This window comes from Montipora capricornis, chromosome 14 (assembly GCF_036669925.1).
Source record: "Montipora capricornis isolate CH-2021 chromosome 14, ASM3666992v2, whole genome shotgun sequence".
In the NCBI taxonomy this organism is placed as follows: domain Eukaryota; kingdom Metazoa; phylum Cnidaria; class Anthozoa; order Scleractinia; family Acroporidae; genus Montipora; species Montipora capricornis.
The window spans coordinates 2,107,501-2,129,678 of record NC_090896.1 but is presented as its reverse complement, the minus strand read 5'-3'; the positions used below and the strand labels follow the sequence as shown (position 1 = coordinate 2,129,678).

Genomic DNA, 22,178 nt, shown 5'->3' with positions numbered 1-22,178 from the left:
ACGTTTTGAATGATTTCCATTACAAAAACAACGAGACAAGCCTTATACATGCTGTCATAATAATAATTTAAAGGGACCCATACCCTTCAAGTAGTACAGTAACTTAAAGGGAATCCATACCCTTACAAAAAGAGAATTGGAAAGCAGAAGAAACTGATAGATTAGACTTTGTTTTGAGCTACGGAGGACGGAACAAACCAAATCAACCTTGCACAATTTGCGGATGATCCAAACCTATTTTTTGAGCGCTTAGTTCAAAGAAAAAATAAATTGTTGACACCTATGGAACTTAGCTTGTTTTATGTGCAATATGTAGAAACAAAGTAATTTAGCAAGAAAAGTGGCTTGAAAATGATCGGATAGTCCACAACTGAAATCTACAGTTTATTTCTCGTAAGATGAGAAAGGAACAATTAACTTAGTGTTTAGCTTAGAATATGAGAAGATGAGAGAAACCTTAACATAATGGGAGAGGAAAAAGATTTCAAAAACTTTGCGGGAAATGATAACTACACTTTGGGATTTCAACAATTTATTTAAACTTTTCCCGGTTATTCTCTTAAAAATAACGAACTCTTCATCTACTCAAAATACTTAAAAAAAAAAAGCCTCCACACGATTTCTTGGGAGCTAAGTCGCATTTGTAACAGTACCATAGTCAAGCAAGCGCACTAGTACGCGAATTTGCTTCTGGTGCAATTATAGAAGAGGAAATCGAAGCGTCCCAAAAACCCATCAAATCACTCAGGACAACGCAGAAAATAGTAGGTGAGTGAACTTTATTTATCTGACTTTCCATAAAATGAATTTTCGAAAAGAAACACGGCGATTTGAAGTTCTTATGGAACATTTTCCTCGATCAGCTGAATCGGCCGGTACAACTGTCTCAAAATAACATGACGTCAGGCGCTCTCGCATCCTTAGGGTTGTCTCCCTGTGCGCACACCAAACGTCTTTTTAAATATATTGACTCACTTAAAGAACTTTTTGACCTTCTGAAACAACTTGAAAGTTGTGTTGGCCTTAGAATAAACCATTTCAGTGTAAGTCAAAACAATTATGTCTTGGTTCTTTACCTGCATCATAAAGACTCCATGCTGTGAACTGATAAGCCAACGTTCGTCCTCAGGGATGTCTTCTCGAAAACTGATGAAAAAGTCACAACCAAGAAAAACTTGTTTGATAAGTTAGAAATCAAACTGAAACGATCACAAAATACTTGGTGAAGTAGGGATATATCATTATATCAATTGTCGTTGAAGGAAGACTAGATGTTCGAAGAAAACGAACTTGAATAATTATTAGCCCTTTTAAAGGTGGCTCAAACCGGTTTCAACAATTTGGAGGAAATGTATTATTATTTCATTTAATGGCAATGTTATGGTACCATATGAAACACCAATAATTGCTTAACATGGTGCACATATTAACGTGACGTAATAAATTACCATGGCAACAAAAGAACCATCTAAAAAAGCCCTATATCAAAAACAAACTCGGTGACCCCCATTTTTTTATTGCTGAAAAGTGATTAGCAGGCTAAGACGAAATTCTCCGCAAAGTTTTAAAAATCTCTGGAGCCGATTCAGAGCCACCTTAAAAATTTTTCAGTTGTGAAGATGGCTATGAATCTGCTCTAGATAATTCTTTTAAACTTTGCAGAAAGTTTTGTCATAGCGTGCTAATCGCTCTCCAGTAATAAATCAAAGGAGAACTGGAGAAGTCGTGGATACAATGCTTACAAAATGGGAGTTCTGTTGCGATCAGTTTGATCTTTGAATAATGACTGAATTCGTGTTTGATTGTTATCGAAAAAGAATGCGTTATCATTGGCAGGCTACACCAGGTTATTTTCAAATATCTGAAGGGTACGAAAACCTCAGTTTGCGATAAGTAAAGACAAGGATTGTTTCCAAAACTCATCAACCTTTCACGAAATCTGGAACGGCTCATGAAACATGTTGCATTTTGTAGATGGAAAAGAGTCAGGTGAAATAATCTCCAACCGTTGTTTTTGGCTCCTTTAAACTTTTTAGGAGGTTGCTAAAGGCCTATAAAGTACCAGAGGATAGCAATTTACCGAGAAAAGAATGAATTCGTGTTTCGTTCTTATCGTAAAGGAATGTTTCTGTTCAACTACATCAATGTGATACCGAAAATATCTGGATATTTCTCATATTTGTAAACAGCTATCGGGTGGTTTTATACCCGTCTTTTACATTTAGGGGCTTTTGGCTTTTAAATAAATTACGAATACACCTTACAGGTATCGAATATAACCAATAGAATGGTGAAATAATAAACTAAAAGAACAGCAGTTTGCTTTTGGTGAACACAGTTGTCACTGTCCACGAAAAATCTCACGGCGTGCTCCTTTGCTAATACCAGTGGACCGTGAACTTGGCGGATCGACGAGAAAATGTCTCTCATTTTCAACACACATAGCAAAGTGACACCTTTAGTATCCCATGGAGCAATGGCTTGGTAACATAGGCTGACTGAAATTTGAATTCAACTGAGTGAGTGACAAATTGGTATATCTTGAGAAAATCGATATTGGTTGTTGACTTATCGATTAGTTTACATTTGTGTGAGTGACAAATTTGCATATTCTGACCCCAAGCGATAGTCGTTTATACGTTTCGCGTATCCACGACTAACAATGAGGGTCACCAAGTTAGATTTTGAGATATACGCGTTTAAAGACAAAATACAGGTTGGTTTTAGATGGCTCTTTTGTTTACCATTACAGCCTACCCTTCTTTCGTGAGGTGGTAACCCATGGTAACCCGTTACGTCACATTATAAGTGCACCTTGTTAAGCATCTATTGGTCTCTTATTTGGTATCATAACACTATTATTAAGTGAAAAGGTTTGGTAGAATCAATCCTTCCAACTAGACGCTCCATAAAGCGTACACTGGGTTGTCACGCAAATGATGTAATTTCATGGCACTCAAAATTCGCAAAAAGCGTGACTTTCATGTAAACAATCTTCGCACTAGCAAGTCGTAGCAACAAATTGGATTAACCAGGTAGTTAAAGAGATATTGTTGGCTTCCCAAATAAACTTCATTTGCACTACAATGACAAAATCACTTGTCAGAGAAAAAATTCCTGTCTCCTCGCGCATCACATTTCAAAGCACGTATGAAAATTTGTTAACTCATTTTCACCGCGTCCCGATTCCCGCGAAATTTTTCTTTCAAATATTATAATATAATAATAATAATATATATTTTTATTTATTTATTTGCAACACAACAATACAACAATGTACATAAAGAATAAAATCAACTAATAAAAAACAGCATACTATACAAGTCGCACGTAATAAAGTACATATTTATATATCAGTATATATATATATATATAGAAACATAACAACGATTAAGACGGGGGGAGGGGGGTTAGTATCAAACAGAAGAGCAGTTTTCAAGTTCCATTGCCATTCAATTTTCCTCTGTAATTCTACAAAGTTGGGCGTCTTAGAAAGTGTTTTACAAGTGTATAAATAATATTTGGTGTATAGAAGGAAAATATCTAGTTTGCGTTCATGGGCGTTCGTCAGCTTGCATTTTTCCTCCTTTATATGGAATAGAATCTGTTCATTCGGGCGAGTAAGTTTTAAGTTGCTCAGATTATTGAACCATTTCACAATATCGGTGTAGATTGAAGACGTAGTAGCACAGTCCAAAAATGTATGAAGTATAGAGTCTTGGCTTGAGCATAGAGAGCATTGATCATATATCTTTTGAAAGTTAGCTTTCCAGGAAACAAACGAATCAGGGAAGAGTTGTTCCCAAGCTTTCACACCAACTGAACTTAACTGAGGTATATCCTCCATTTTGAAGAGATCATCAGGCGTGATTTGCGTTTTATATGCACTACATTTAATCTCGCTGGGAATAGCAGCAATCATTTGAAAATATTGAAGAAAATTAATTTCTAAATCAAATTTATCCTGAAATTCTTGGAGAGACAAGAACTTTCCGTCTTCATTAAGCAAATCTTGCACCAAAAAGATTCCTTTTTCAAACCATGTTTTCCAAAACAATGTTTTCCCCTCAATCTTTATTTCCCTATTATTCCACAAGACAAATTTCCGTCGCTGGTCAAGGCCATACATATTAACAAGTTCCTGAAAGTATTCTAGCAGTTCTTTATAGAACAGGGGCAAGCTTGAATCGATGCATTTTGTATCGTTGTTACAATTTAGTAAAAAGGTTAGGCCACCTTGTCTATAAAAATAATAATTTGGAATTGTCTTCCAGTTAGCATCGCTGCTATCTAGCAGTCTGCCAATCCAGCTCAGACGAAGGGACTTTCACATAGTTCTAAAATTAATAAAATTTAATCCTCCATCTACAAGAGGTTGATAAATCACTTTTCTCTTGATTTTGTCTTTCTTATTTCTCCAAAGGAAAGCAAAGAGTTCAGCTTTGCGTTTTTTGAATAACATTTTCAGGGACTGTAAGCATCGAAGCAGTGTATACCAACTGAGATACTCAATTGTTTTCGCTAAGAGCGTTCGGCCATAAAGAGAAAGGTCACGCGTCTGTCTCATATTCAGTTTCATCTTCATTTTTTGAATTCTGCTTAAAAAAATTGGCCCCATTAGTTTTTTGTTGATCGTATGATATATATATATGTACCTAGGATTTTTATAGGTTCTCTTATCGATGTGAAATTCAATATCTTATTCTTGTACTCTTTCTTCGATCCAATCCATATAGCTTTTGTCTTTGTCGCATTTAAATTGAGACCTGATATTTCACCGAAGATGTTAATACAAGGCAAAGAACCCTTAAGGGAGTCTATATCACTTAAAATGAGTGTTATGTCATCGGCAAATTGAGATAGCTTCACCTCTTGAGACTTTGGAAGAGAGATACCTTTGCACTCTGGAATATAACGGAGTTTCAGTGCTAACAATTCGACAGAAAGAATAAGTATGGGCCAAGCGGACAGCCCTGCCATACCCCTCTTGATATTGTAAAGTAATTAGACATATAGCCTCCATTCATCACTCCACTTTCGACATAGTTGTAGAGGACTGTAATCCATTTCCTAATAGCTGGTCCAAAGTTAAAAGCTTTTAGAGCCCTATGCAAAAAATCCCATTCTAGCGAATCAAAGGCCTTTTAAAATTCTGCAAAGAGAAAGATACCAGAGATATTGCGTTCGGTGTACGACATTAAGTCATTTAGAAGCCTAATATTTTGCCCTATATACCTTCCTTTAATAAAGCCAGTTTGGTCAGGATGAATTAGTTTTAGCAAGAAAGGTTCCATACGCATTATGATTCTTGCAAGAATTTTATAACCCAAATTAAGAAGAGTAACGGGTCGCCAATTTCTTAAATCGTTTAAGTTCTCATCGCCCTTGGGGATTAGATTGATAATTCCTCTTCGTTGCGAAAGCGAGAGTTTGTTTTCTTGAAAAGCTTCATTATAAGAATCCAACAAGTTGGGTCCGATTAGTTCTATAAAGGTTTCATAAAATTCGACAGGAAAGCCATCGTCACCGGGAGTCTTGCCCTTTTGAAAATATTTAATAGCATTTTTCATTTCTTCAATTGATAAGTCGTGTTCCATTAGATCTTGTTCTTCCTGTGTTAGCTTAGGCATCTCTAGCTCTTCTACGAATGAGTCAAAGTTAGCTTTATTCAAAGTATTTCATGCTCCACTTTTTGACGACTCAAAAGTTGGGTAAAGTGTTCCTCAATTTTGTTACCTATGTCCTTGATATTGGTTAATGGCTCAGATTCTCAGTTTTTAGTTCCTTGATTAGTTTCTTTTCATATTTTTTCTTTTCTAATTTAAAGAAATATTTTGTAGGCTTTTCTCCCTGTTCAATCCAGCGGGATTTAGAACGAGACATTGTCTCTCTACCTTTCATGTCATATAAATCGTTCAGTTGCTTTTTAGCTTCTTCATAATTATTCAAAGTATTGGCATCAAGGCAAAGGTCGCTACATATTTTCTGGTCTAGCTCGTTGATTTCATTTTGCAATTCTATTTCTCTTTGTTTTACTTCTCGCCTTTTTTTCTTGGAGTAGGTGATAGTGAAGGCACGAATTTCCATTTTAATCATTTCCCAAAGTCATCGTTTATTTTTAAGATCCTTATATTGTTCGAAAATTTCTGGGTATGTCCTGTTAACAAGTTGGAACGAAATTTTCATCCTCCAACAGCTGGTTATTAAATTTCCAGGACCCTGGGCCCCTTTAGAAATCTCCTTGAATTTGTAGAGACAAAAAAGTTGCCTTGTGATCAGGGCGGTCGGGCGATCAAGTTGCGCGTGTGACCCGTTCCAAATATTTTTTCACAAAATGTTTCCGAATCATTAAGTATCACCACACAAGACAAGAACATCATTCTAAAAGCTTATTCCACGCAAAAGGTAGGTTCTGGAGGTAATTTTTAGAGTGGAAATCAAGGTTACAGCAGACGGCAAAAACAAGCTCACGAGGCGCACATGGTATATTTAATTAAGTTAACAGTACAAATAAAATGATACAATTATCCACTTAAGGTGTTCCATTCGTTCTCTGCCTTTGTTTAACCCATAAGTTACCAGAGAATTTTCCATTTGGTTTCAGTGTTCTACATAACAGCACAATTGGTAAAATATTAGAAATACAGCTCACTTTGATTTCGGCTCGGCGTGGGATAGATTGTTGTCGAAGTCCATTACTCGTCGCTTTTAAGATTCCAGATATTTATTTTTCATCGCCTGTCTTGTTTATCCGATTGACTTTCCATTATTGAGCTCCATAGGGTATATTTTGTTTAAAGATCCACTAAAACGCCATTCGCGTCACAAGACTTTCGAGGCCATTGCAGGTTAAGTTAAATATTCTACTGTGTCCAGCAGAGAAATCTACGCATTTCCACTACCGTCTCGATCCTAACAAAATACACGCTGAAGGCTCTATGCACAAAGACACCACTTAGCAGGGGAGTGACAGGCAAAACGGTTACCGACACAGAAAAAAAAAAGGAAAAAAAAAAAGAAAAGAAAAAAAAGAAACGATCAAATATTACCCATTTTCCGACTGGGATTCCCATACTGGCAACCCAGTAAATAGTACAGTTTGTTGAAAGTGTTAAAACTGGTTTGAGCCTTCTCCAAGCAAACGATTTTTAAAAACTTCACTTATGGTCCGATTTTCCCAAATTGGGAGACGCCTATATATTAACGAAAAAGACAGTGTACAAATCAATGTTTGGTCACATCGTTTCTGGTGAACACTACACGCTCTGACAAAGTTCACATCCGAATAGTATGTATGGAAAATCAGAAAACCCAAAATGGAGTAAACCGTTATTAAAAAGAAGAAAATAAAGGACTTGACAGGGTGAAACGCTTTTGTTTTAACAGGGCCATGGAGTACGTTTGAAAGTAGGAGGGAAAGGGGGGGGTGGGGGCTAGGTTTTTGTATGCATCACGGAAGTGTGAGGGGAGGGGTAAGAGGTTTAGGAGAAAACAAAGTGGGAGGGGGGAGGGAGGCTATAGCCCCCTGGCCTCCCTCTCTGTGGCCCCTGTTTAACTGCAATTATCACAGTCATTAAAACCTCACGCCTAAATGATAACGTATCCAGGCTCTACTGTGACATAATTATGTACTGGTAAGAAAAATAGTAAAACCCAAAAGAAAAGAGAGTGTTTTTGATCGAATCAAGTTATTTGAAACAACCAGTTTATTAACATAAACAAAGTTCCTGCGTTTTTCCCAATGTGGAACTAAATAAATACTGAGTTGATCGACAAAATCCTAACGTTTGACTATTTTGTCATTGAAGGAAAGAATAGCTTTACTTCACTCAAAGAAATCCTAAATAAATTCAGTATGCTAATGTGTGCCACAGAAAACACCTATGATTTTAAATTTAAAAGCTTACTTGCCAAATCAGCTCCAGCACCTTGATTGAACAGCAATAATAGTATCCTTCTGCTGCAGGAAAAATACAAACAAAACTAAGTTTCAACACACTAGAACAACAACTTCCTTTTTGAAGAAAAAATGAATTAAAGTTATCTGTCCTTCAGTACATGTCAAGATAGTTTAAAACGTTCTTTATACAACGAACACCATAATTATAAAATGAAGACAAAACAAACCCTTACTGCCCCTACTGTGCCAATGTCAAACACACTATGTTACAATCTTCTCATGTGCCATAGCGAAATCGTTTTGCGGTGTATTCAGCATCTTGAAGTCTCTATGGGCAGAGAGTTACACTCTCGGAAACAGAAATCATTTACGGACTGGAAAATACCATCACCCTTCAATACCCTTGTCCTTATCTTGGTTTATCTACATGTACTTAGTTAAGGTTGGGAAGAGACAGGGGCGACGTCACAATCCCAATAATAAGGTTATTAAGTTAACCTTAAGGTTTCCAGAAAGCGGTCTCCAAAATTTCAAAACATGGTCAGCTTCAAACGATAAAGGACATAAATTCATCAGAATTTTGAACTTGTTCTTTTTATAAGACATACGTAAGTAAACTTCTAGAGGTCAAAACCGAAACTCTACGTATAAACTATTTGAAAATTCTTACCGTCGAGTCAATCAAGTCATAAACGTGTTTACCACAACAAGAGACGAACCAAGCACATGTACATTTATCTGTCAATTCTACTTATCACAAATCAAAAAGCTGGCATAGATTTGTTCATATTAACTGCGGGTTCTCGTGATGAAGGGGTTCACTGGTTTAGCTGGCTTCACACAGCAAATTATCCGTCCGACAGCACTTCCTCCAATCGCAGTCAACTCGTCCAATTCAACTCAACTTTTTATTAACGTTAAAGCAGTAAATCACATATACACACTACCTGCATTCAGCAAAGGCTGTACGCACATCACAACGCCGTGTAACTGCAATAGAAGACACGAATGGTTGTGGATTAAAATATATCTTACTCGGTTCCCGATTGAACGTATCATTTCAGCACAAACGTGTCAAAAAAGCAAGACACTTTTTCATTGGTGCAATCTGACCTACATGTAGACGCTTAATTATGCCAAACTAAGGTGCCAAAAAACAAGTTGACTCTTTTGGGAACGAACTGAATGAATTGTACAACAATCGAAATGAGAAAAAAATATTTTGCATACTGTCAGCGCTGTCCAGAAGAAATACTTGAAGAACCAAACGTTTTAACAGCCCGTGTATTCTTAAATTCGGAAACTGCGATAAATGAAAAGATAGGTCAAAATCGAGAAGAGGAAAATTTAAAGTGTTTCAAAGTCGATGCAATGTACGACTGCTTAATGAAATGGAACATATTATTGCACCATGTAAACTAACAAACGTTCGCAACTTTAAAACATTTTAACTCCGCTCATGCTACAGTTCCCTATATCAAAAACCAATAGCAGACTATTTTAATTTAACTTGTTGATGAGCAAGAATCATTTCGCGATTAAGTATGAGGGCTTTGGGTTGCTTATAAGGGTAAACAAAATTGGAAGCGTTCTACCGAATTTCAAGACAGGAAACATTAATATACATAGAAAGAACGTGAACGAAACCTTTCTTACTTTATAGTTTTAAAGGAAGGACCTGAATTCGGTAAATTGTTCAAACCAAGGTTAACCAGACTTTACTAACGCAGATTTGCTTGCATCAAAGGTGAATTGATGTAGGGTAATTTAAACCCGAAGGAAGATTTGCTCTCACGAAGGACAAACACTGAAAATGGATTACTCCTTTACTCACCCACTGCCGGACTCCGCAATTAGACGTAGAGAATGCCAAATGCCTGTAAATTATTTCTAATTTCGGGTCCAGATTACTCGCGGTCCTACATTCAAATGTAATATTTTGGCTGCGTGAAGGACTAGGTGGAGGCAAAACCCCTGGAGTGCAGAGGGGCCCACCCCCAAGGCCAGGATACGAACGAGGGGACAAGAAAACCCTCGTTTAGATTTGAATAGCGAATCTATCCTTGTGGCCAATAGCGTGGGGTTTAATGGGGGCGCTGGGTTACATGTTAAGTTTTTGGTTCAAATCTTAAGCAAAGGTAAAGGAAGCTAGTCGAGGCACCTGAGTGAAACTGTTTGAAAACAGGAATCATCTAAAAAGGATCATTACAAAAAAATGTAAAATGATTCAAAATGCAGAATGGAAACTGCTCAACTCACCTTAGCTACGCTTGCCACTGTGTACCCTTCCATTCCTTAACTCTATAAAATGCATTTGGGCAAAGCACTGTTCGGCATCCTACCACACTCGCCAAATGAAAAGCTTACAACAGGTCACAACAATGTTGCAAAAATATCTGTACTCATTCACAATATGTTTGTCGGAAGCCATTGCTCAGATTTGTTTTTAGGTAAAGTTTGCTTTACTTTGATGCAGTTAGTACTATTCAAGGACTAAACATGCATAGCAGGAGTCAAGAAAGAATATTATTTAAGCTAATGATCTTCGCTGAATAATGTCATTGATAAATTCTTCAAATTTTAACTCCAGTCTCCGGGAAAACACAATTGTTACAAGTTGTAACAATTCGTGCAACAAAGCAAAAAAAGGAACCTTCAAGTTACCAGGGGGGAGGGGTGGAGATTTTCAGCAACGAAAATAAAATGACCCTTCCCTTGGAACTCATCCTAAACTTCTCTGACCCCCCCCCTCCCCCCCCCCCCCCCCTTCCTTCCCGAATAAATTATGCCTCTAAATTTGTTATACGGTGGTAGAAGAATTATGGTTCAGTACTTTTAATAAAGCAGTGATACCTCTGCTGGAGAAATGGGAACAAAACGCATTTGGCTCAATACGTTGATAATTGTTTCTACCAGTGGAAAGCAAGAAGCCGGTACACGCAGTAGCTTGTCATGATGCAAGATGCAGTCATTATAATTGTGGTGTAATGTCACCGTGGCAATGGGCAAGCCCTGTAAAAACACCCTTTATTTTGTTTTTAGTTGCTTATATCTCAAAAACGAACTCGCGTTCTTTAAAGTTTAAGACAAATGTTGTACAGTGGATTCAGAGCCACCTTAATTATGTGATTTTTTTTAAGGTGGCTCTGATTCTGCTCTACAGATTTTTTTTAAACTTTGCCAAAAGTTTCATCTTGGCTTTCTGATCATTTTTCAGCAATAAAAAAGGGAGTTCACCGAGTTGGTTTTTGAGATATGAGCAACTAAATCCAAAATATAGGGTTTTTTTTGCTGGGCTTTCCCATTGTCAAGGTAACTTATTACATCACAATAATGGCCCCATCTTCTTTGGAAATAATCGGTTTTTCATATGGTACCATAACCTTTTATTGTTGCGTGATGCAGTGTTGAAGCGTCATTCGTTCTAAAGGGAGTGCCTTCAATTTTGTTAATACTGTTTTAAGCCACCTTAAGAGTCAATGGATTTAGCACTAGAGCACTAATTGGGGACACTAATGAGATTAACTCAAATCAGATCAAATCAAATTTTGGTTTTTGAGGAGAAACCTCTCGGTGTGGTCGGACCAACAAACTCAACCCACACATGACGCCGAGTCTGGGATCGAACCCTGCGCAACATTGGTGGGAGGTGAGTGCTCTCACCACTGTGCCACCCCTGCTCCCCTTCCTCTCAGCCCTCCCTTTTGGAGGTCTAAAAAAACTGTGACCATCCAACCACCCCCCCTCCCATCCCCCTGCCAATTTCAGACAAGTACCCAAGTGTCCTTGATTGGTCCTTGATTGGCAACAAACATCCTGTAATTTGAAATTACGACCATAAAAGAAAAAAATTTTAATGTTCTAACATTTGCAAAATCTCATTCTGGCAAGATATAGGATCAGCTTGCTTTCTTAAGAGTTTTCCATCCTCCTGACTGTTCACTGAAGGATAGAAATTATGAAAAAGTACTGTACAGCCAGCCACATCTTAAGTTAATTCTCAGATGCCTCTTACCTTAGCATATAAAGCTTGCTTGCCCTTTAAATCACCTGCAGCTACAGCTCCATGCTGCCACACTTCCCTTTGAAAACACAAATAAATAATTTTATGATAGTGTTTTCAAATTCATAGTACATGTAAAATGAATTACAATAATAAACCAAAATTATAATACTGGTTTAGAAATTGAAGTCTGGGATACATAAAATAAGGGGTTGGAAAATGCAATTATCCAAAAAAAATTGCTTGAGACATCAACATCAAGGAGTGAAAGAGATTGGACATTGATAACAGGGAACTTCCTATACTCTATACTCTAAGAAAATTGCTTCCCATTTCATGGATAATCCTTTCCCCCATGTCATTTCCAAGGAAATTAGTGGCCCCCAGGCACTTTAAGATGTCAGAACTAGACAGAAAAGATAATGAAAGTTATTCTAAAATAACTAACATTAATAAATTATAGTAATTTTGAAACTAAGCCAAGCATAAGTGGTATACATGTGCTAATAATAATAATAATATTAATCATGGCAAGACTGTGAGTCTAATCAAATGAAATTAATGCATATCTAATTACATATTAATGTTGTTGTGCCTCTGGTGTACCCATAGAAAATCTCTCTGATCTCAGAGCAGAATAGAGAATCAGAAAACTCAAATGATGTTCACCTGTACATGTACATTTCTTTGTTTGCACATTTTATATCCGGGGATGAAACCTGGGAGCAAGTTCTCCGTAAATTTAGAATTCATGACTCTTGTTGAGCTTTGAAAATGTAGAACAAGACTAAAACATTATTGAGCAAGATCCTACCTTGATAGAGCTCTATTCTTGTCCACATATCAAAGAAGATTTCTGTCTTGGTTAATGACCTCATCGGGATAAGTATATTTCCTAAAAGAAACATTGAGGCAATGCTTAATATGGAGATCATTATACTATCATAGTCTAATTCAACCTTGTCCCAACACCAGACACCAGCAGGAACAACCCCAGGTGTCAGCTTTAGAGAGGTTTCAATGGCTGCCAACAGTGCACCCTTGAACCAAGTCCAAGTCCAAGTCTAATTTATCAAAATTCAATAAATTCTGGGGAGTAACCAAGATTTATGTAATAATTATTTCAAGCTTATTGCCTGCATTGCTCTCAATTGGTACCTACCCTCCACCAAATATTGCTTATCAACAAATTAATAACAATTATTGGAATGGTAAACCACATGGGTTAGTTTACAAAACATTTGGCTGACAAAACAAAAAAATTAGCCTCTTCCTGATGAAATGCAAAAAGAGAGCCAGTGGGTCTGGGGAACACCGCAAGAGAAAGAAGTTCAAGAAATCAAGGCTTGCTTGACAAGACCACCTGGCTTTGTACAACCCTAACAGAGAAACCAAGATATCCATAGATTCATCTACCTTTGGACTATGTGGCATCCTTCTTCAAATTTAAAGGTACATGTAGATGACGAAAGCTGGAGACCAGTCATATTTACATCAGGGGCACTCACCCACAAAGCATGCACATAAATTATGTGCAAATTGAACAAGAGACCCTTTACATTGACTTGGGTGAGTGAGCAGTGCAGTGACTATATCGTGGGTAAATTCAACATTGCAGAAACAAACCAGAAGCCACTAGTCCCACTTCTCACAAAATGTCCCCAAACTAAGAATAAAGTGGTCCAGAATATGCCACATGCATTTTCACTTAAAAGAAGTAGTTCATGTGCCTGGCGATGAAAATTAATATCTAGTAGATGCACTCTCCAGGATCCAGTCACAATCAATTCAATAACTTTTAAAATAGATGCTTGGGCTAATCAATGTAAGCAGCAGTCACTCTTGTTTTTTGCAAGGGTTTGAGTGAAAATCAAGGCAGAGTAGCCGGCGGTCAGAGGAAAATTTGATCCAAACAGGCAGCAGTATACAGCTGGTGACCCGCTTCTAATGAAACCCACTCTACTCGCATTTGGACACTCACCAGCACAGTTACCCAGGGGATGGAAAACCCACTTTTTACATGAATTTCGAATCTGGCTGGCCTGATATTGAGAATTTTCTTCAAACAGAACAAGAGAGAAGGGCTAAAATAGAGACTTGTCTTCAATCAGCTACACATAACTGCACCACTGAAGCCACTTCAAGCTGACACGCAGATGCGTGTCAATGTAAAGGACAATGCGGAAGCAGTTTGCAGGTACAGCAGAAACACTACAAGCCCATATGTACATCATGCAATTGGACAGAGGCACAGATAAAACCGCTCACACATACAGCGATTCCAGGAAATAAGCCTGAGGTCCAGTAAACCAGTGTCTGCTGATAAGCCAGTCACTCCTGTGGAGTCTTTCCCATCACCTTGTATTTCTTCAAGACTAAAGAGACTGATGATACTCTCTCTTAGATTTATTGGACTTGCCTAACTTTATACTCTTGGATCCAGTTGTTGTTAGATGTTTGGCTTGGTTTCTACAAAGTAGCACATTAAAACATCTTGCACCAACTTTGGTGGCCAATTTGAAAGCACATGCTACTTTCGCCACCCCACACATCTTGTACTCTAACAACTGCAATTTACTTAATGTGCTATTTAATTATTCAATAGAACCTAACTTTAATTCATAACTTTTTTTTAAAACACCAACAAACAGTGTGAAATAAAAGGAACCATGCAAATAGAACAAAGCCTTGATAGTCTTGTCCAAAGCAATGGCACCTTTCAACCATTCAATTGGATCTGTTCTGCTCGCACCTGCACCATTGGGTGTATTTGTTTTTGCTTCCCTGTTTCCTTCATGAATATAATTATTGGATATATTTTTCTTTGTTTATTTACCAGATGTACGAGTTGTTATATCCAATGCAGCTGTGAAAATAATCATGATAATGATAATAATCTAATGATAATGAACTCTATAATTTAAGTGTCAGATGTACAGAAATCAATCATATCAGATCAACTTAAGTCATGAAATCATAGGTTTGTTTTGAGGAGGTGGGCAAAACCAGAGTCCTAAAGAAAAACCTCTTGGACGAGTCACTTTGCCTTGCATACTGTAAACAGCCTAAATTAATTTAAGCTTAAGCACTTCTCATTTATTCGTATTTTGTTACACAACTTCATCTCAGGGTGAAATGCAGAAAAACCCAGGGGCTCTTCAAGGCTTAAGCCAATGTTTGCTGCACTTTTGGACAAGGCAAAGAAAGGTATTTGTACACGCCTAAAGGAATTAATAAAACAATTTTATGATGACAAGTTTACGCCGACCCTGAGGGCGGTTAATCAAGTTCAGAGACTGGTTCAGCTGCTGTTGCAGCTAAACTAGAAGAATTTATCCAGACAAAGCCCTTGGACAAGGGAGCTGACAAGACAGGTAGTAATTCCTTTTCAAATGCAAAGATCTTATTTGTCCTGACCTGAACAATCAATGTGGATCATTGTGCAACCCATCTACTGCTGTATCAAGGTTTATGTGATCTCAACAAGGAAGTTGAGGAATTAACAAGGCTTCAAAACCACAGCAGTACAGTTACACATGGGAAGCGAATAGAGCCTTACAAAGTCCAACCTACCAGAGGTATGTGCCGCCATGGCCGCTTTAGCCAGAATGCTTCTGAGGGAAAATCCTCTGGGAATTCCTTTTTAGGCTCAGGCTTGGGTCAAGTTCGGCCCCAGCAAAACCCCAAGTCATTGTCCACCAAGATCCAGTAGAATCAAAAACAGAGCTAAGTCAAACTCTTTTTAAGGCTGGTGGGTTACTGGATTTGCTTTCTGCTTTCTGGAGGAGAATCACATCAGACTCTGTTGTATTAGATGCAGTTGCCCACTGTCACTGTCACTGTCACTGAACAAATTATCATTGACAGAGAAGTCAAGAAATTTCTATCAAAAGGAGTAATATTAAGTTATCCTCTTATGAGGATGGCCAGGTTCTATCTCCTATCTTTATATGACATAATAAAGATGGCTTTCACAGGGTTACCTATATTTAAACTAAAGAAACTAAAAGAGTCAGTATGGTATGCAAATTATCATGCAATCCCAGCAGAACCCAGAAATTTCGCGGGACATTGTCGACGTCATCATGCACTCTTGGAGAGACAACACAAAGGAGCAATACAAGGCTTATGCATCAGCAAGTGGTTGCAGTTTTGTAGTAAAGGGTCACAGGATTGACTGCATACCATTGTAATAATTGTTGTACTTTGTTTTTTGCAGTCTGTTCAAGAATGGGTCTGTTACTCTACACTGAATACGGCCCGTTCAGCAGTTTCCAACATTGACGTGAATGACAGAGATGCTCCAGATCATACCCCATTGGAAGAGCATTTCCTTGTATGCAGATATCTTAAAGGATTTTTTAACAAGCTCAAGCCTGTGCCAAAGTATAACAACATTTATTTGAGTTTGTTTTGGTTGTTTTGGCCTCTGGATCAAATCAACTTGAAGGATCTTACCCTAAAGCTAGTTACACATGGATACTGATTGCTTTGACTACCGGACAAAGGTGTCAGACTCTTGCCTTTCTCGACATACAGTATCAGGGGAACATTATGCAGAGGAATGATGAGTGCTTTAATTTTACCCTAACAAAACCTTAAACAGGACAAACCTGGAAAGGTTTTTTGGCAATGTACGCCTTTACAAGTACAATGTATCCAGTAGGAGAACTTTGTGTATATGAAACATTACTGTAACAGTAGATCACTGTCTAGAAGTTACTCAGAAAGTGAGAAGTTCCTCCAAATTACTTGTGTCATACATTAACCCACATAGAGCAGTAACTTTGGCTACTATTGGACGATGGGTCAAAACGCTACTCGGTCACTCAGGCTGATACTGTGATATTATCTGGCCAAAGTACTCAGTGTGCCGGCCTCAACAAGTAAGGCTTGGTTTCACATTTGTCTCCCCTGATGTGATCATGGCAGCAGCTCGCTGGACAGAAGAGGCCACATTCAGGAAGTTCTACAAAAAGCCAGTTGCTTTGACAAAATAATCAAATGAGTTTCAACTTGAAATTAGTTTCTCTCAAAATAGGTTTCACTCTGTTCAACAATATGTATCAGAGTTGCGTGCAATAAAATGTGTCAAGTTTCAATACACTTGCCTTTATTTTTAGTTATTAAAGTTCTTTTTGGGTGCTTTGACATTTTCTGCTTACTGCGTTTTAAGTCTCATGGTAACCCGCATGTATGTCATGATTTGATAGAATTGAAAATTACACAGGACTTTAATACATGTACCTGTAAGTTGAAGTTTGATGATAATTCTGCCAAATCATTAATAGTACAGTAGACTTGTTAACAGTTTTTTGGACATGTTACCATACATTTAATGTACTACGAATAAAAGTAAAGTAACACTTCTTGGAACTCATTCCAGCTACGGTACCCATTTCTGATTGCTTTGTTCAAAGCTGAGTTTATTAGGCCAATGATCCTTTCGAGTTATCCACCCCAAATTGAACTGCCACCTAATCTGGTCAATGGATAGATATTTTTGCAGCTTCTCATCTTTCATAACAGCCTTCATCCACTTGGCAGCACCGATGAAAGTTCTATCATTATCAGAGTATAGTTGATCAGGGTCTTCAATGGCGCGACAAATGTCTTGAGGCTTTGCAGGCCCTCTTCTGTTGTGATTTGGCAGGAGATCCAAATAGACTCCTCTTGTTAGACAGCAGGCATAGCATATATCAGGAAGCAAGCCTTACCTTCTCTTTTTTTCGAAATTTGATAACAAAGTGGTCCACCGTAATCCACCCCAATTACTTGGTATGGGTTTGTGCCTTGAGTACAGGTAGAGCGAAGACTTCCTGGTGATGGGACTGCATATGCCAATGCTTGAAGTCTCTTGCACCCATGACAAATTCATTGCACTTTCTTTACCAGCTTCTTCAGCCTGGAATGCAGTATTGACTGTGTACCTTGGTCATTGTCAACCTAACTCCCCCATGCAGCATCTGGAGGTGGGCTTCTTCTACAATCCGAGGAATGCATAAGCAGTCGTCTGGAAGGTATACTGGATAATCTCCCTGTAATCGACCCTGACACTCTACTATAATCCCTCTTGATTAATTTGCAGGTTCACAGCTACATGGCCCTTCTCTACTTCACTACTCTTTTGAACCTGAAGAGTCTCTGTTGGTTGGTTTCTTTTGTAGTAAGTGGACCCTTGATACTAGGCATTCCTCAGTTACGGAGAGCGTTCAATTCTTTGGATCCTCACACAGATACGTGGGGCCTCTTGTAAGGGAAACTTGTTCAGCATGTTCGACCTTGTCCTCTTTGTCTATTGCCATAGAAGTCAACACTTTTCGCACAGTGTAGCTTCCTTTTGGACTTTGTCAGAGGCCTTGTTTAGCACATCAGCTGGCCACTGTTCTGGGGTCCCGAGCCACTTTGGACCATTCCACCACAAATTCTGACATCGGCAGGATTCTCCGCTGTCAGAGAGTAACACCACATTACTTCTGGGACACTGTTGATTTTCTGGATGTGATTTGCCACAAACTGCTTCAACTCCCTCTGTCCTCTCATCCAGTATAGAGCAACCCGAGATATCTGACCAGGAGTGTGTGCTGCTTATGGGAAGTCCCTCCAGAGCACTATCACATTAGCTGGTACATGTAGGTTTATGGCCGTGTAACCAGCTACCAGTTCAAGCCTGGGGATAGCCAGTCCTTGCTTGGAAAGTCTAGATCTGGCTGCCACCAATCCTTGATTGGTCCCTGAACCATATCAAACGATCGCATAGACACAGGTTGATACTCCATTTGCAGATGCATCTCCAAATGAATGAAGTTACATCTTTTCTTGATGAGCAGCTAGGGATCTCTGTACTTCAATTTTCAGGGGTAGTTTGCTTCCCAGACATGCCAAGACTTGAACAGGGCTTGTGGTATTTTCACAGGTCATGCAATTTTGCTGTCACACACTGCGTGATGAGTCTCAGGGGTTTGTAATTCTTTGATACAGCTGTAGCTTGGCTAAGATCGCTCTCTTCATTGCCGTGGTATCCTAAGTCGGTAAATTTACACTCAAGGCATCTCGTTCCTTAACCCATTGTAGGCTAAGCATGCTAGAAATAACCCTCGTCCAGGATACTTGGTGTTGAATCTTCCCCTCAACAACACACACAAGAGTTTGTTTTGCAAGTCAGTATAAATTATCATAGAGAGTTTGTAAAAAAAAATTTCTTTGAACAGAGAGCATTTCATCGTTTGAATCAGTGAAGTATCTCCCGAAAAACCAAAGATATAATTTTTTTCAGCATTTGCTGTGACACGGTATTTACAATCATTTCAAGGTGGCCTCTTGCCACTTATATGTGCAAAACACCCCATTATTTCCTTGCAGAAAAATCAAACAAATGTGATTGGCATATCATAGAAAGTTTGTAAAAAAATATTTTCTTTGAACAGAGAGCATTTCATTGTTTGAATCAGTGAATTACGTCCCGAAAAACTGAAGATATGATTTTTTCAGTGTTTGCCATGATTACCGTATTTACAATCATTTTACGAGAGCCTCTTGCCGACATGTGAAAAAGAAACCTAATACTTTTCCTTGCAGCAACCAAAATGAAAACAAAGGATGGTTTGGACCTTGCAAAAACGTGTTAGTGAACACATTATTTTTTGCTCGAATTGTTTTGGTCTGGGTCTCATAACATCAAAACAGTTGGTTTTTCCAATCGATCTCTCGAGACACTTTGGTTGCATGCTGCCGCAGCATACTACAAATTTACGATTCGGCTTTATAGCAAACAAAATTTCGCACACTAAGTGTGTTAAATTATGCATGCTAAGTGTGACACTGGACGCACTGAGAAAACAAAGAATTTGGCGTGCTAAGTTTTCACGACAAAGCCAAGTGTGCCCTCTTTTGTATTCCACATTATAAAATATGCGCATACCTGTAATAGAGAACACGCTTGGAGTGCTGTGTTACCGTGTTGTGTGCATGCTATCACCTTTAGCATCTAAGTCACATGGAGGGTCACATGTGTGACCTCTTGCTTGTGGAACTTGCATTTAATGATAACAACAATTTCTCCTCATTGAACCTCAAATCAGTTTTCTCTTCCCTCTGCAACACCTTCTGTAAAGTGAGATGATGCTCTTCGACATTTCTTGCCCCACACCTCACATCTCTCTATGTCCTCAAACATCTCAGTCATGGCTCTCTGGAATATTTCAGGGGCTGACACCAAACCAAACGGTAACCTTTCAAATTTAAATCTGCCAAAAGGTATGTTGAATGTGGTAAGCCAGGTACGTTCCTCTGCCAGCCTGATCTGGTAAAATCCCGACGTGGCATCCAGTGTAAAGAAAACCTTGGCTTCTGAAAGACTTGCTGCTACTGGTACGTCTTCCACTGTTCTGAGTGGATAATGCTCTCTCTTCACCACTTATTTAAATCCACCAGATCAAGACCAAATTATGCTAGCATCACCATTTGGCTTCTTCACTATTGTTACTGTCCAAAGTCTCTTTAATGGATAATTACACGCTAAATATTTACACATGTTATATTCCTAGACCACTCTAACTTACACCCGCTTATTACAAAATGTACATGTAAATCCATAAACATGCCATGCATATAAGACATTTCCTAGTAGACCTGGAACCTACACCTCCCCTTTTAGATATTGTGCCTCAAAGTTTTTGTAAATAGTGTTCCATGTAGAAGTTCAGGGTTACATCAATATGCAGGCTTCTGCTTGAGCTGGTATTGACACGCCACTCACTCAGTGTGCTGCACTTGCTCCATGCTCTGCACTGTCCCTTGCTGCAGAGTCACCTTCAACTTCAAGATAAGGGTCCCCCCTTTGGGAGCCACCCTGACTTGGTTCCCAATCGGCAACGTCATCATCCTCTTCCGCATACTTCTGTTAAACTATCCTCTTCTGCGTACTTTAGTACCTTGCAATATGAAGGATTGCGTGCTTTGACCTCCTTCCCCCTCTTATCAGTGATCATACATGTAGTTCCCTTTATGCCTATGACTGTATACGATCAGGGATCATGTGCATATTGCTTTTGCTCTGTTTCAGAAGAACGTTGTCTCCGAGTAGGATCGAACTATGTAAGGAAATCCAATGTGATTTGCATGCATGGGTTCATATCCATCCTCGTCGCCAAGGTACATGTACATGTAGTGTCTAACTTCTCTTTAATGGATAAATACACTCTATAATATTAATTTTACACACGTTATATACCTAGGCCACTCTTAAATCGCTAATACATTGTATATAAATCTATAAACACGCTGTGCTCATAAAACACTCCTCAGGTCTCATGGGGATAGGAGACCTGGACACTACAACTGCTACAATCGGACTTACTCATTTTGTGGGCTGCTCAACTTCAGTTATGACGCCAATTCTTTCCATTCTGTCCAGTTCAGCTTTCACCTTGTCCCTTAACGTGTGGACTACAGGGGTGACAGTTGCATCAATCTTTACTTCATATTCAACAGGGAGAGTGCCAATACCTATAACCACTGAACTGACCTCAGTACCTATTGATTATTTCAGGTTAGGGATCTTCATCACCGCTACACCTTACAGTAAACAGTCTCTTTACTAGGTTGAACTCTGTGGCAGTCTTCAACCCCACAAATGGCATGACATCTCCCTCAACTACCTGAAACTACCATGTCAGTCTTTCCGATTGTTCTGATTTGAATTCTGGTTACGATACCAGCTTCTTGGCATCAAATTACACTGAGCTCCAGTGTCAATCTTAAATGGTATGGCACAGTTATTGATCTGAAAATTTACATTCCAATCTTTGTCTGTAACTTGGAGCCCATCGCACCGATAAAGAATGGCTGTTCATCACTGACACTTCCGTTAACAACTGTGTGAACTTCTTTGTGGTTGCTTTGTTTGTTTCTTTTGTGGTTATTTTGTTTGTGGCACGCATTGCAAAGTTTTCCATGTGCTGGGCAACAGACTCTCTTGTGGTGATTATTCCACAAGACTAACACAAATTTGTACCTGCTGTTCCAGCTCTCAAAATTTATTCTCTTTCTCTTCTTTCTTGGTTCCCAATTTGTCCGGCTCCTCCCTTGATTTCACCACATGTACTACCCATACTTTTTCTTCAGTCAAAATCTTAAGGTGTGCTGAACTGATTTCATTGGTACAGCTGTAGATATCAATGCAAGTTTCCAGACTCAATTCGACTCTGAGATGTCGAGCCCTCGCTGTATCATTATTTACAAAACAAACAATCCAATCATGAATTAATTCATCCT

General features: G+C 38.6%; 1 long non-coding RNA gene across 3 annotated transcripts in view; it reads right to left on the bottom strand.

The window, feature by feature from the left end:
* Positions 1-22,178, bottom strand: part of LOC138032336 (uncharacterized) — a 31,798-nt gene that overhangs the window by 2,361 nt on the left and 7,259 nt on the right. For 2 of the 3 annotated variants that reach the window (XR_011128354.1, XR_011128353.1), the window contains exons 6-10: positions 12,718-12,798; positions 11,916-11,982; positions 8,848-8,890; positions 7,908-7,960; positions 1,077-1,146 (exon numbers count right to left, since the gene is read on the bottom strand). This is a non-coding gene — a long non-coding RNA (uncharacterized lncRNA). Of the gene's footprint in view, positions 1-1,076; positions 1,147-7,907; positions 7,961-8,847; positions 8,891-11,915; positions 11,983-12,717; positions 12,799-15,476; positions 15,787-22,178 lie in introns of all 3 variants that reach the window. The other variant, XR_011128355.1, reaches the window with a different exon arrangement.